The sequence below is a fragment of the Gambusia affinis genome, linkage group LG02, assembly GCF_019740435.1.
Source record: "Gambusia affinis linkage group LG02, SWU_Gaff_1.0, whole genome shotgun sequence".
Lineage (NCBI taxonomy): Eukaryota > Metazoa > Chordata > Actinopteri > Cyprinodontiformes > Poeciliidae > Gambusia > Gambusia affinis.
The window spans coordinates 7,645,345-7,658,356 of NC_057869.1; positions in this window are offsets into that span (position 1 = coordinate 7,645,345).

A 13,012-nucleotide genomic window follows, 5' to 3' on the forward strand; every position below is an offset into this window, starting at 1 on the left:
TTGCTCTATTTGCCATAACTCTTTTGCAAAAAAAAAAAAAAAAGATTTAACCAGGTTTTTCAGGTGATCACATTCAGTGGGACAAACTTTGGTAAATACAGAAAATGAAATGTGAAGGTCATGTCTTAGCTGATAAGCCCATGAATCCCATCAAATCTACAACTTAATCATTTACAGTTTGATTTTTGGATATTAACACACAAATAAAAAATTATTAGAAAATCACAAGACTCCTTTAGAGGCTAACTCCTTTCCCCAAATTCTACAGCACTAGAAAGAGAAACAGGTTCTAATTTTTTTTTTTTATCTTAGTATATTACATCTTTATTATGAGCACAAAACTCTTTCAATGATGGACTTTTGAAACTCTAAAGAACAAGAGAAAAAGTAAGGTCTGACATTGAAATGTACATACTTGCAAAAAGTTGGAAGTTATTTAGATCAGCTGATCAAACAAATTCTGAAAATAAATGAATCACACTTTTATTACAGTTTTTCATGGAAACTGATGGTTTTCTTCAGCTTTGCAATTGCAATTTACATAATTTTGTGTTTTTAATTTTACAAATGCAGGAAAAGTTCAAGGGGTTCAATTACTTTTGTGTGTTTTCATTTGTCACATCATTTAGTCTCATTTGCATATTTACAATCCGTATTGTTTGTGCTGGTGATGTTAAAAGAAAAACTTTCCCTCTCTTTTGTTCACACACTGTCCACCAGTACAGTTTGTTCCCACAGGCAATGAGTCAAACTCATATTCTCATGTTCTCACTGTCAGTCATCATGATGTGGAGCATGCTGAGGAGGAGGAACTTCTTCCCATGATTTTTTTTTATTTGATGCTCACATTGGAGGCTCTGTGAGAAATCACATAGTGCAAACTCTTTACAGTAAGACAAGGCAATTACCTTCTTCAACAGCGTCTGTCATTTGTCAAACAGTGAATCAGGGTCTAAAATAGGCACCTCTCCTCTTATGTGTGACCTGCTGGGTCTGGCATCAGAGGAGGTCACCCTGTATGTACTCTGATGTGGTTCCATCTGGAACAAAAGAGGGGAGGAGGAACTGCTTTGAACTTCTCCTATCATTGGATCTGGCCAATGTGTTGGTGCTCATGTTTTCTGTTATGCGCATTGCATCAGCTCTGGGTGACCCTATGACAAAGCTTCCTTTTCGTGACATAATGAGCATATAAAAAGTCACTGGAAGAAAAAAGGACAATGAAAAAACTTTAGAAAGCACTTTGTCCCAGGAGGACAGAGACCATTTTTTGTGTGTATTACAACTGGGGTCCAGCTCTCCTTTGTGTTTTAAAACATCGAATTTTCTGAAATGCAACCGACATTCCTGTTTGTGAATCATATCTTTCTGATGGAAGAATTTGAATTGGACCACTTTTTTGAAACCACAGTTTTATCAAATTATAGATACACTATGAAATTGGGAATGCAAATATCTCTCTAAATGTGCTGAAAGCATTGTCCGGCAGGATCTCGGGCAAAGGTACTGTGAGGAATTTTAAACAGCATTTTTCTGTAGCCAAGACTGAGGAACGTCCTCAGCAATGTTTTGCCTATGTGGAGACATGCTTGTTTTTGATTTTTGATTTCTATTGAGTGACCATATGGAGCAAGTATGTGCCTCCTCTGCTCACTAACCTCTAATGCTTAGCCCTAGGAAGCTGTTATTTGTCAGTACTATAAAGCAGATTGCTGCCCAGTGGTTTCAATTAACATCAAAGACTTTTTTGCAGGCAGTAATAGTTGTATCAAAAGCCAAAATTTATTATTTAGCTTGTGTGCTAAGGTCTTCCAAACGATTATGTCTTCCTTCAGTTGAAGATTTTTTTCCTTTCCCGCCTCTCTTTTGTCTTTTGTTGTTTTATAAAGATCCCTCACCACTCCTGTACAGTCCCTTTATAGCACCAGGGCACCTGATGGGCTCAAACCTTGTGGCCTATTTATGCCATAAGAATAAAAACCTGACTAAAATTGTAGGAAGATTAAACCATTTTTCCATCTGTGCTATAGAAGACTTTCTAATCTTTATTTTGTACTTATGCTATAAACAAAAGCTTAAATCTATTAAACTATGATAACCTGATCAAAAAGACCGTCAAACATTAGAGGAAATTAACCAGGACAGTCTGAGTCAGAAAAGATGCTCCGAGTTCAGCGTAAAACTGTGTAGTACTCTGCAAAAATGTCAGTAGACCTTGAACTTTATCAAATTTTCTAAACTACTAACTTTAATCTACTTTATTTGTTTTTTATGAGAGAGGCTAATGCAAAGTAGCATGCAGCTGTGGAGGAGAATGGCTAGTTGAATGCATTTGTATTATATGTACATAAAATTAAGGGCAGCCATTTGGATTAAATGCTCATTTAATCTACAACTAAACATGGCAGTGGCAGCATCAAACTGTGGGGGTCCGTTTCTTCAGTAGAAAGGCAAGATGGATAAAGATGTGTAGAAATACTAATATTGGAAGGCATTGTAATTTTAAAACTTTCCAAATGTCCCTGCTTGCTCTTCTGTGATTCTAATTTTTTCCCCATATCTAAATATTTGCTGCTCTTCCAGTTCATTACTGAAACCTCTGATATGCATTAGACGCTTAAAGCTACACACCTGCTTTTTGTATTGTATCCTGTTATTTATCACTTCATTTAGTGAATATTTAGATTCTTTTCCATTACACATTGTTCCTTATTCCTTCCCTTTGTCCAGCTGATTTGTATTTTACTTCAAATTTTTTAGCTTTTTTTACTCTCCTGGGTTTTCCATGCATAAGCCAACTCAAATGCGATGTCCAACATCCTGTGTTTGAGTCTTTTCATATGAAAGTTGTTAAAACTGAGTAGTTCCTGTTTTCTGGGAAACAAAATCTGCATCACTTCTTCAGCAAATAAAATAAGATCACTTTAGTGACACCAACAGCAATCCTGAGAGAGAGAAAACTTTCAGCTCCATAGCTGTGGCTCAAAGTGCATGGCTGGGTTTGTGAAACAGAACATAAGAACATCCACCCTTCTACGAACATTGATTAAGCCTCAATAAATGATCATAAAGTCCCAAAGGAAGGAGCCCTTTGGTTCGCGAACAAAAACGCGTGTATCCTTAGCATTAGATGTGGTACACCTCTTTGCCTGGGATCACTTCCAGGCACGAATATGAGGAAGCGCTTTGCTGTTGCTGTGATTTAAAAACCATGATCACTGAGCACTTTTATAAGAAGCCCATTAAAAGTGAGGTTTTGACATACAAAAGAGCCCCTGTTTAAATCTCACGCTCATTGTAAGGTTGAAAGACATCATAAAACTCTATACGGAAGCATAGTCTCCGTGTGCGTCCTTGACTCCATCGGGAGGGAAATTCTTTTGTACAGAAAGACGTGACCTGTTTCATTGGAGTAGCCTGCGGCCTGGGCCTCGCCATCGTGCTGCAGATTAATCACACATTTGTTCAGCGTGACACGATCACTCACAGCGGACTTAACTTTTCACAAAGATGTCTGTCTGAACTATACTGATCTGTCAAAACACTCCCCGGTCCGAGGGAGTAAGTTTCTATAGGTCCAGCTAAGGTGGACTCGGTGGTGCAGGGTGACCCCTCCTCCCACGTGCCTTTGACAGTGTTTACAAAGTGCCAACTCTTCTCATTAGCACTCCTATTACCCTCTAGTTAAAGGAGGCCTGCACATCAAACACAGCCAGAGCTAGCAATAGCTGATATGGCATTAATATGATATGTAAGAGTTCAATGAGAACTGAGAAAGATCTCTTTGATGGGGACTGTTTTATATTAGAGGCTTTTTATTAGGGCTTTTCTGGTCTTTAATGTGCATGTTTTCCCCTTGAGTCAGTGTTTCCAGGTTTAGGTCTCCGTGTTTGACCACTCTCTGAAGAAGAGGCACATGCGGTCTGCATACGACAGCAATTGCTGTTGGGAGGACATGCAATATGCTGCTGGTACTAGGAGAAAAAAAACCTGTTAGGTTCTTTGAAGTCATAGCAGGGTTCATGTAGTTTATTTTCAATTACTCCATAACCATTCATTGCATTATTTTACCAATTTGTTAGTAATACATGTGATACAGATGAATGTGAGGTTGATTTAAGTTTGACAAGAGATCAAGTATTTATTTGACAGCTCAAAGCACGCCCAAACCCACCAGTCTGACCAATGACACGAACACTGAAGGATGTTTATTTATCCGTGTGCATTTTTCCTCATTTCTAAATTAGTTGACGTTACGGAGCGTGCTGATGGTGACAGGTACATTTAACGCCTGCTGAAAGGTTTAAATCACACCCACCTTCCTGTATATACTGTGTTCTCTCTGAGGCAGCCTTCATTTTTAATTACTGCACATTCAATTGAAAGACAGGCTGGTTTATAATGAAGCCCAAGGTTTTTTGTTTTTTGGGGTTTTTTTAGGTTGTGTTTAGTAGAAAATGTATTTAGTATTTTGCACATTCCACACAGCTTGAGAAGTTTTCCTTCTTTTCTAATGACAGGTCAGTTTATGGAAGAGTGAAATGCATCAGAGTCCGAAATAATTTTCCTGAAATATAGTCACCATCACCTCAAAAATAAATGAACTGTTTGCTGTAGCCAAGACAAATATTTCAACAACACATGGAAAAGTCATTCTTCAAGGTGCTAAGCCATTACTGCACAGACTGGGATGCTTGCTGGTAGAACACCAGGTTTACAAAGGGGGCATGCTCAGATCATATGAAATGTTGCGATAATTCTTGATGTGAGTATTGGATTTCTTTTCTTAGTTTTTTTTTTTTTTTCTTTTTTTTTGTATGCCACATGTGTTTGCATGTCTGTTTGGTTTGGCCTGAAACTGAAAACAGCTTCTGGTTATTTAGCAGCCATTACAACTTTGATCTGAAATGAGTCTTGTTTCCATTTGCTGAAACTTTGTATTTGTGTTGCGGTGCAAAGATTGAAGGTCTGTGATTTGTTTCTCCATGTTGTTTATAATGGCTTTCAATATCATTTTAAGAAGCACAGGACGGCCTTCATCTTCATCATCCTTTTGTTTGCACCCTAACATTTGCCTTTACCGCCATCAGTGATTCAACACAATAAGTTAATGATTACATGTTTTGGAGCTTTCTTCTTCTGAGAAATGGGGAATCATTTAAAGTGCCTGTCAAGTGATCAACTCCCCCTGCACTCTATTTGTGTAGTTACTGATGTTTGGGGGATGTCAGTGGGGGACATACTGACTTCTGAAATCTGTTTAACATACAAAACAGAAGTACCAATTGCTTTCTACCCAGAGGAGGTAATATTTTCCATGAGTCTCTGACCCACAGTGTCCATCAAAATGTAGTCTGAAGTCAATGACCAACTCTAAAAATGATCCCGTAAAGTGAAGAATGTGGGGTGTCGCCCTATAGGCCATGGACATCTGACAATGTCTAAAATAAAAAAAACAGTGTGCCACAGCTTTTTCACACATGCTGATCATACTGTGTGTCACGGAGCCAAATTCTCATTTCAACACTGTGTCAAAGGCGGCTTTGGACCACATCCCGAGCTCTTAGCTTGTTTGTCTTTTGTAAAAAAGGACAACTACCCTACCAGTGCCAAAGTACTCCAAGCTCTTTGATTTGTGAAAATCTAACAGAGGGACTGCTCCCTGCTCAGCTGGTGCACAGATGTGTATGCATGTGTGTGCAAGTGTATAGGGGAGCCCGCTGTCTGAACCGAACACAGATTAGTGACTCCTTTTTTTTTTTTTTTAAATTCCTAATAAATAAACCCCAGTGCATGCCGGGTTATGTGTGAGGGAAAATAACATGCCGCTAGCCAATCAGAAGCAGGTGGCGCAGGGCTTGGTGACTGCAATCCCTGCAGCTCTTATCGTAAAACAACTGCACTTTTAACTTTAATTGTAGTTGTGGATGGATTTTGGGGTTTGGGTTAGAAGTGTTTTATTACTTCGGACTGGAATCAAAGCAGCAGAAATATAATTATCTTAAAAGCAGGCAACAATTTTGTCGTGATTGACGGTGGCCAAGTTTAAAACTCTACGCACTGATAAGGCCACTCACCAAGAACAAAAAACAAATGGGAAAAACGGCACCTTGGATCTATGTGGTGCACTATAGGACCTACTTTCTGACTGTATCAATTATGTCACCTATAATCAAAAACATTGGATTTTATTGTATGCAACAAACCCATTCATAACAATATCCATAAGATAAAGCTTAAAAAACAACTGTGTTAAAACCAACCTAATTTACGTCTGTTGGCTAAAACAGCCTGAGGTTAAATTTGAAGCAATCCAGGCCCAGTTGATTCAACACAGAGAAGATGGTTTATTGGTTTGACCCAACATACTGGTTATGTGTTCAACCAAAAAATGGATCAAAGTGACTACTGTTTAAAGTTAAGGCTACCAAAGAACCAGTTGGAAAGACTAAACCCATCCAACCTTGACTAATAAGCAAGTCAAAACCTTTTTCCTTTTTTTGTTGAAAGAAAGAGAGAACGAGTGAATGAATGAAAAGGAGAAATCAGACATCACAGGGTTTAATAACGCTTTATTGATGAACAAATTGATTTGAATAACGTGCAAGTTGATCCTATAAGCTGGTACGTTTGTGCGAACTACCTAGCAGATAGAAGACTGATGTTATCCTAAGTTAACATACTTGGTCGATAATGTGATCTAAAGTCATTGACATGACCTGCTGACATTATCATGTGGCAAAATTTGACAACCATACCCTCTTCATCCTGTTGAAGAGGTTCGTTCAAGTATAAAGATGAGGTTGCTTTTTGTCTCTTCTTTAACCCTTAAAGTCTGTCAGCTGTTTCTGACCCAATGTTTTATTAAATTGCTCAACCTCTGTCATAATGGTGTAGAAAGAAAGAACCTAGCTGTGTTTTGTCAGTATATTTAATATTTAGATTTAATCTTATCACTTTAATGGCTGTATATGCAGGTGTTTAAAAACATAAAATACAAAACTATTCTACCATGAGTACATTTTTGTTTTAATTCTGACATCATAGAGAGTTCATACAAGTACGGTATATGTAAATGTGCCACTGAAATTAGGAGTCAAACTTACCATGTTATGTGACTTTACAGAGAGCATTCAGACCATATCATATTTTATAATTTATTTTTTATGTTATTTATCCTTATAGCTTTTTAGTGATACTTTTCTCATCTGTCAGTCAGTATATTTGTATCTGCAGCAGAGCTAATCATAGCTTGACTCAACCCTTTTGACTTTTAGGTCATGATTATGATGAAAATATATTCCAAATAAGTTAAGGAATATTTCTCCGGGCGTCCATCTATTTCTACCACCGATTTCATTTGCACTTCTCCAGCTTCAAGACGGTGCCTGTTAATCCATAAGCCGAATGCATTGTGAATTGTTAAAATAGGCCATAGGTAGATCTCTGTGTGATGTCCCAGGCGGTGGTTCTGCTCTGATGGCCTCCAGTGAGCTTTTCTCTGAACATAGTAGGGGAGATTATGATGAGAGAGGCAGAGAATGAGATGACACACCCTGTCTCCTTAATTCGCTGCTTTATCGTGAACAGAGGCATTAAGAGGCACTCTCTTTTTTCCCTCCCTCTCTGGTGAATCGTACATGTCACACTGCACAGTGTCTCTATATGAGTCAGTCACCTCAGGTGTTCCGCACTCATTTCGACGCAGGCATGGCGCGCCATCAGATTACTTCTTTCATAGCACTGGAGATCACAAAAGAAAAAGTGTGATTAATGATTTCAATTGAAGATTCGTCAACGTTGCTACAACGTTTTAGATTAATCATTTCATTCTTTCATTGAAGTGTATGTTCCTTATTGCTGTGAAACTGTTTTTTCCATACTATTAGAATAAAGAGCAAGAGGAAAGCACTCTACCGATGTTTCACACACTCACAGATATTGGTTTAATAATTATTTATTTATTTATACTGATTCTTTATTGTTTTGAAGCTTTTGCTTGGTTGACATACCTTTGGGTTAAACTCACATAAGCCCATCTGGTCAGCATGTAGAGTGCCCTAAAATATTTTACACCCTTTAAACGTTTTTAGAACTTGTCACAAAACAACTCCAAACTTCAATGTATTTCAGTATGGCAGGCATTCTGGCCATCTGAGCAAACACTTTGTAGAATCGCAGTTTTTGCAGTTGCTTTCTGAAGTATGTCTCTATCAGCTCTGCACATCTGCAGATTTGCTGCAAAACACTGATCTTTTACAATCCCTTCAGGTTTTCTTCTGATGAGTCCCTGTATTTAGCTCCCCAAATCCCATTGACTCTGTCCAACTCTGCTGCCTCTGCTGAAGAAAAGAAGTCCCAAATTATGATGCCGCCACCACCATGTGTCACCTTGTGGACCATCTGTTTAGGTTTATGTGCAGTGTTCCATTTTGGTCACATTTTTTCACGTTTGCTACATGCTATTTATGACTTCTGGGAAACTGCATGCAGAACTCATTATGGTTTCCTTTCAACAATGTTTTTTGTTTTCTTGCCATGCACCTTTCAACACCAGATATTTGGAGTACCCAATTAATAGTTATCAAGTCAAGAAATTTCCTCACCTGAGCTGTTAATGCTCTCCTTTTCTGAAATGTTAGCTTAGGTGAATGTAAATACATAAAACCCCAAACAGCCAAATTTAAAATTTTACCATTTCAATGTGTGTGTATTCCTGCAGTCTCTAATTGGCTGTAAATTTTCTGTATTATTTGCCAAGAAGAAGAGACAAACAGTTGACCCTGTTTTGACCTATCTCACATCTAACCCCAGTTTCACACGTTTGACAGACAATAAAACAAAAATGTTGGATAAGTCTTATCCAAAAAGGCTGAGCCACAAAAACATCACATTGCCGTTTTTTGGGCCCCATCCCATAAGCCCCAGCTCTTGGTAATTAGTCAGCAATTGGAGATAAAGCGTGTGATTAGGAGTGAAAACAACGTGGGGATTGCAGACTGTGGTTTGGAAAGGCAGATTCCTTCGGGAGACACAAGTCTGTCACAGAAGGGAGCCCTTGATTTAAAGGCGTTGATTCAGTCAAATTGCTCGTTGTGTGAGACAGCACAGGCGCTTTTAATTACAATCATTAAATTATAGGCTAAGGAGTTATGGCGCATACAACACAGCATACACTGAGTCGAACTCTAAACTGCTTTGGTCCTTCTATTGTGTGTCTGCATCACCAGGATATCCATGTGTTGTTCCCTTTATGTGTATGTCTAATACAGAACTCTTGGAAATATCCCACACTCAAAGCAACAGAGTGTTTTAATGTTTGTATTTTTGGTTTTAAACATCTGTTAGGCTAAAGCTCTTCAGCTAAAAGGCTTACAGAGTTGATGAGGCAGGATTTTCCTTTAAAACAATGCATTTTTTCTTCACTCTTAGCTGTTTACTTTTCACAAATTATCGCACTAAGCCATTTCTTAATTGATATATAACTGACTCCCCCACCCTTTCACCACTGTGAATGTGTCTCACACTTGTACAACCTGTGATATTTGGTCCACCAAAATGTCTACATAGGGCTTTGGATGGTTTTCTTTGGTTTTCGAAGTGGTCCCGTTAATCTCCTACTGGCACCAAACAAATTTGTGTGTCTATATCAGGCATAGAGATGGTTACCACTCCACTATGTTGATTACTTTGTGGACAGATGTGTTTTTTTGTTGTTTTTTTTGTGTGTATGTGTGTGTTTGAGTGTTGAACCTGCCAGTAGTTGATGTGTTTGACTTTAAGGGTCCCCTAAATACACCATGCACACTCCAGTGTGCGGGCATGTGCAGCGGTGCAAAATGACTTGATTGTTAGTGTGTGAACCGCTCTGAATGTGAATGCAGTGTGGGAGGGGTACGTAATGTCAACTAACAGGAACAACAACAACACCAACAGTTATGCTGGCTGCAGCCGAGCCTCAGCTATGTTGTAATTAGAAGTGGATGAAAATGTGGGATAACAGTGTCTTTAACCATAACCAAACGTTTCTCCGAGGAAGAGGATTACAGGCACAAACTGAATGTGGTCTGCACTACACTCGGCATGCCACATGTAGCTGATTCTCAGGCCACCAGTTCTGGCTCACTCTCCTTTGCCACCGGCCATTTAAGGCTGCACCCCAGATGTGTGATACGGTCATCTTTAACTACTTGAATGACTCACCCGCTTTCTTAAACTTTCATGCAAGAGTGTGGGTGAGTGTGTGTGTGCGCGTGTGCGTGTGTGTGTGTGAGTGTGTGTTCATGTATGTCCATGAACGCCTAATCCTATTATCCTCCAGTCTGTGCTGCCTCCCACTGGTTGGGCTTGATACCGACAGTGACACCTCAAACTCCATCCTACAAAGCATATAAACTCACTGGCCGCTTCCTCAGAAACACCTGTAAACCACATGGCAGCATTTAGGTATCTGGACAAAATCTGCTGACGATCAAACTGGGCATCAGAAATAGGAAAAAAGGAGATTTAAGTGAGTTTGAACGTGGCATGGTTGTTAATGCAGAAGGGATCTACCAGGATTTCCAGAGATTGCACAAAAAAGGGAAAACATCCAGAAAGCAGCAGACAGGTTCTGGATGACAGGCAACAATAACCCAACAAAGATATGCAGAAAACCTTTCCTGAACCTTAAACCAGATGGACTGCAACATCATAAAGCTGCACAGTTTGGCACTTTGGTCATCTAAAGCAGGAAACTGAGGCTACACTTTGCACAAGCTCACCAAAGATGGACAATAACGCACAATAATAGCATTGGGTGACTCAGTGAGTCCCAATTTGAGCTTCAACTTTCAGATGGCAGGTTGGTTTCTTTGGGTCATGCGTCAGGCTTCTTGCTTTCAGTTTAAAAAAATAAAATGAAAACAGCCAAAAAAAAAGGTAAGAATGATCAAAGGCACACGTTGGAGGAGTTGAAAAACTATTTGAAATAGTTTACATAGTAGTAATGATACAACTAGCACTGACCAACGTTCTGCCACCACGCTTGGTCTTCATCAGTGTTGTTTGCTGTGGCGAACACTATTGTTCTATATTACCTTAACAAGCTGATTGAAAATAACATCTAAAATAAAAAGTGGAAAAGCATAAAAGTAAAAAGTGACATAAACACAAAATCAATTAAATAAATCAAAAGAATTAAATCAAAAGAAAACTTTCTTTTATTGTTTTCTGAAACAATAAAGTAAAATCAACATAAAATGATAGAAATTGAACGTGACATAACATATAAGCATATAAAACTTACAATAAACCTGTGACATTTTTATAAAATGTCTGACAAATATTTTTGGCATCTTTTTGAATCTAAAACGTGCAACTACAATTCAGATTCTGTTTGACATTTGAACATGCTAAAGTTGAAAATTAATGTAAAGCGAGTTCAATAAATGACGATAAGGACGAATAAATCCAATGCTTCCCCCCATCTATATTTTCCAAAGAAAAAAGTAACTAAATTTGCACTGCAGCTCGGTATAAATCATGACCGCCGCATGCGGGAACGAGTTTCAGGCTCTACCACCATGTCCTGGCACACAGAGCACATCTAAGAAAACTTGTAAACAGTCAACCATAATCACATGTAGCCCCAACAGAGACATGATTAATCCATTCCCTGCCTGTCTGAAAATGCCAGGAAATGTTTCCTTATTAGAAAGCGGTCCGAATATGGGCTTTCACTGTGCAATGGCTGTGGAAAAAGAAGAGTTTTAACCAATATGCTGGGTTGATCATGTTACACTGATGGCATGCTGTGTAAAACCTGGTGAAAGCTGCAGCCTGGGGGATAATTCGGACCTGTTAATTGCTGCCCTGTCTGTGTTTTCCTTTCACTGGGATGACCTCTGTATATCCTATCAGAGATATATGGTGAGTTTTAAGGGTTTAAGTGGCTGCAATAAAACAACACAAAGCCGGCTTTGTATGCTAAACTCTCACTCCAAATAGGAGAGAGTGCTGCCAAGCATCCTCAGCCCTGCATGAGGCTGGATCTCGGCAGGATAGCAGAGCTTCATTTTCCGTTTCGCGCCTGACCCTTTGCATTCCTGTACCCCGTTGTTGCCCCCCCCCCAACCTCCTCTGGGGTTCACTCAGGTGGGAAAGACTGCCCGGTCAACACAGAAGCAGCAGCAACAGGGGAGGGAGGGATGGTTGAATGCAGACAGAATGGTTTGCTCAGCAGCCTGTTGCTTTGGTTTGTTTGGAGCTGCGGTCCTTGCTGGAATATGTAACCAAATTCCTTTTTCTGTCCCACAATCGCAGTTTGTTGCCAGCTTCCCTGGCAATGAGGCCCTGAATTAGGGCCAGTCCTCCTGCTCATCCCACAAAGCCTTTCATGTTCCTAAACCGCAGCCTGAACGAGGCGCCTTGGTTTCAACAGCAGCAGACCAGCATATGTTTGCCTAATTCCTAAGACATGATGACAGTGGTCTCCAAGCCACAAAAAGACAGCTTTGTTTTTTTTTTCTTCACCCTGCACTTTAATTATTATTTTTTTGTTGTTGATGACTTCCAATAGTTACACACCACATGTTTTCTCATTTCACATGTTTTTATTCCATTTTTTTTAATGAGCAGTCCCCCACACTCCTAAATTTTTCCTCCTGCTCCTCCTCCACGGTCAGCCCCTCGCTTTCCACAAAGATTTCCTAGCCTCCTTGACCTTCTGACTGGAAAAAAAACAAAGAGCAGCGGGGGAGGTTTTTTCATTGCCCAGCAGGAGAGGGAATTATGGTTGGTTATTGCCCGCAACTGCTAGGTGTGAGGAAGGATCACAGCAGTGAGAGGTGGACACAGTCTCCCTGTCACAGGTCACAGCTGATTACGACAAACTCGGCCCGATCTCGTAAAGACAGGGCGTCGGAGAGCAACACCCGGCGCTGCACCCGCCAATGCCCCCTTGAACTTCAGCTCACATCAATGGGCGCCTCTTATTTTATCAGAGCTTTTGTTTTCTTTAGCTATCCAAAGA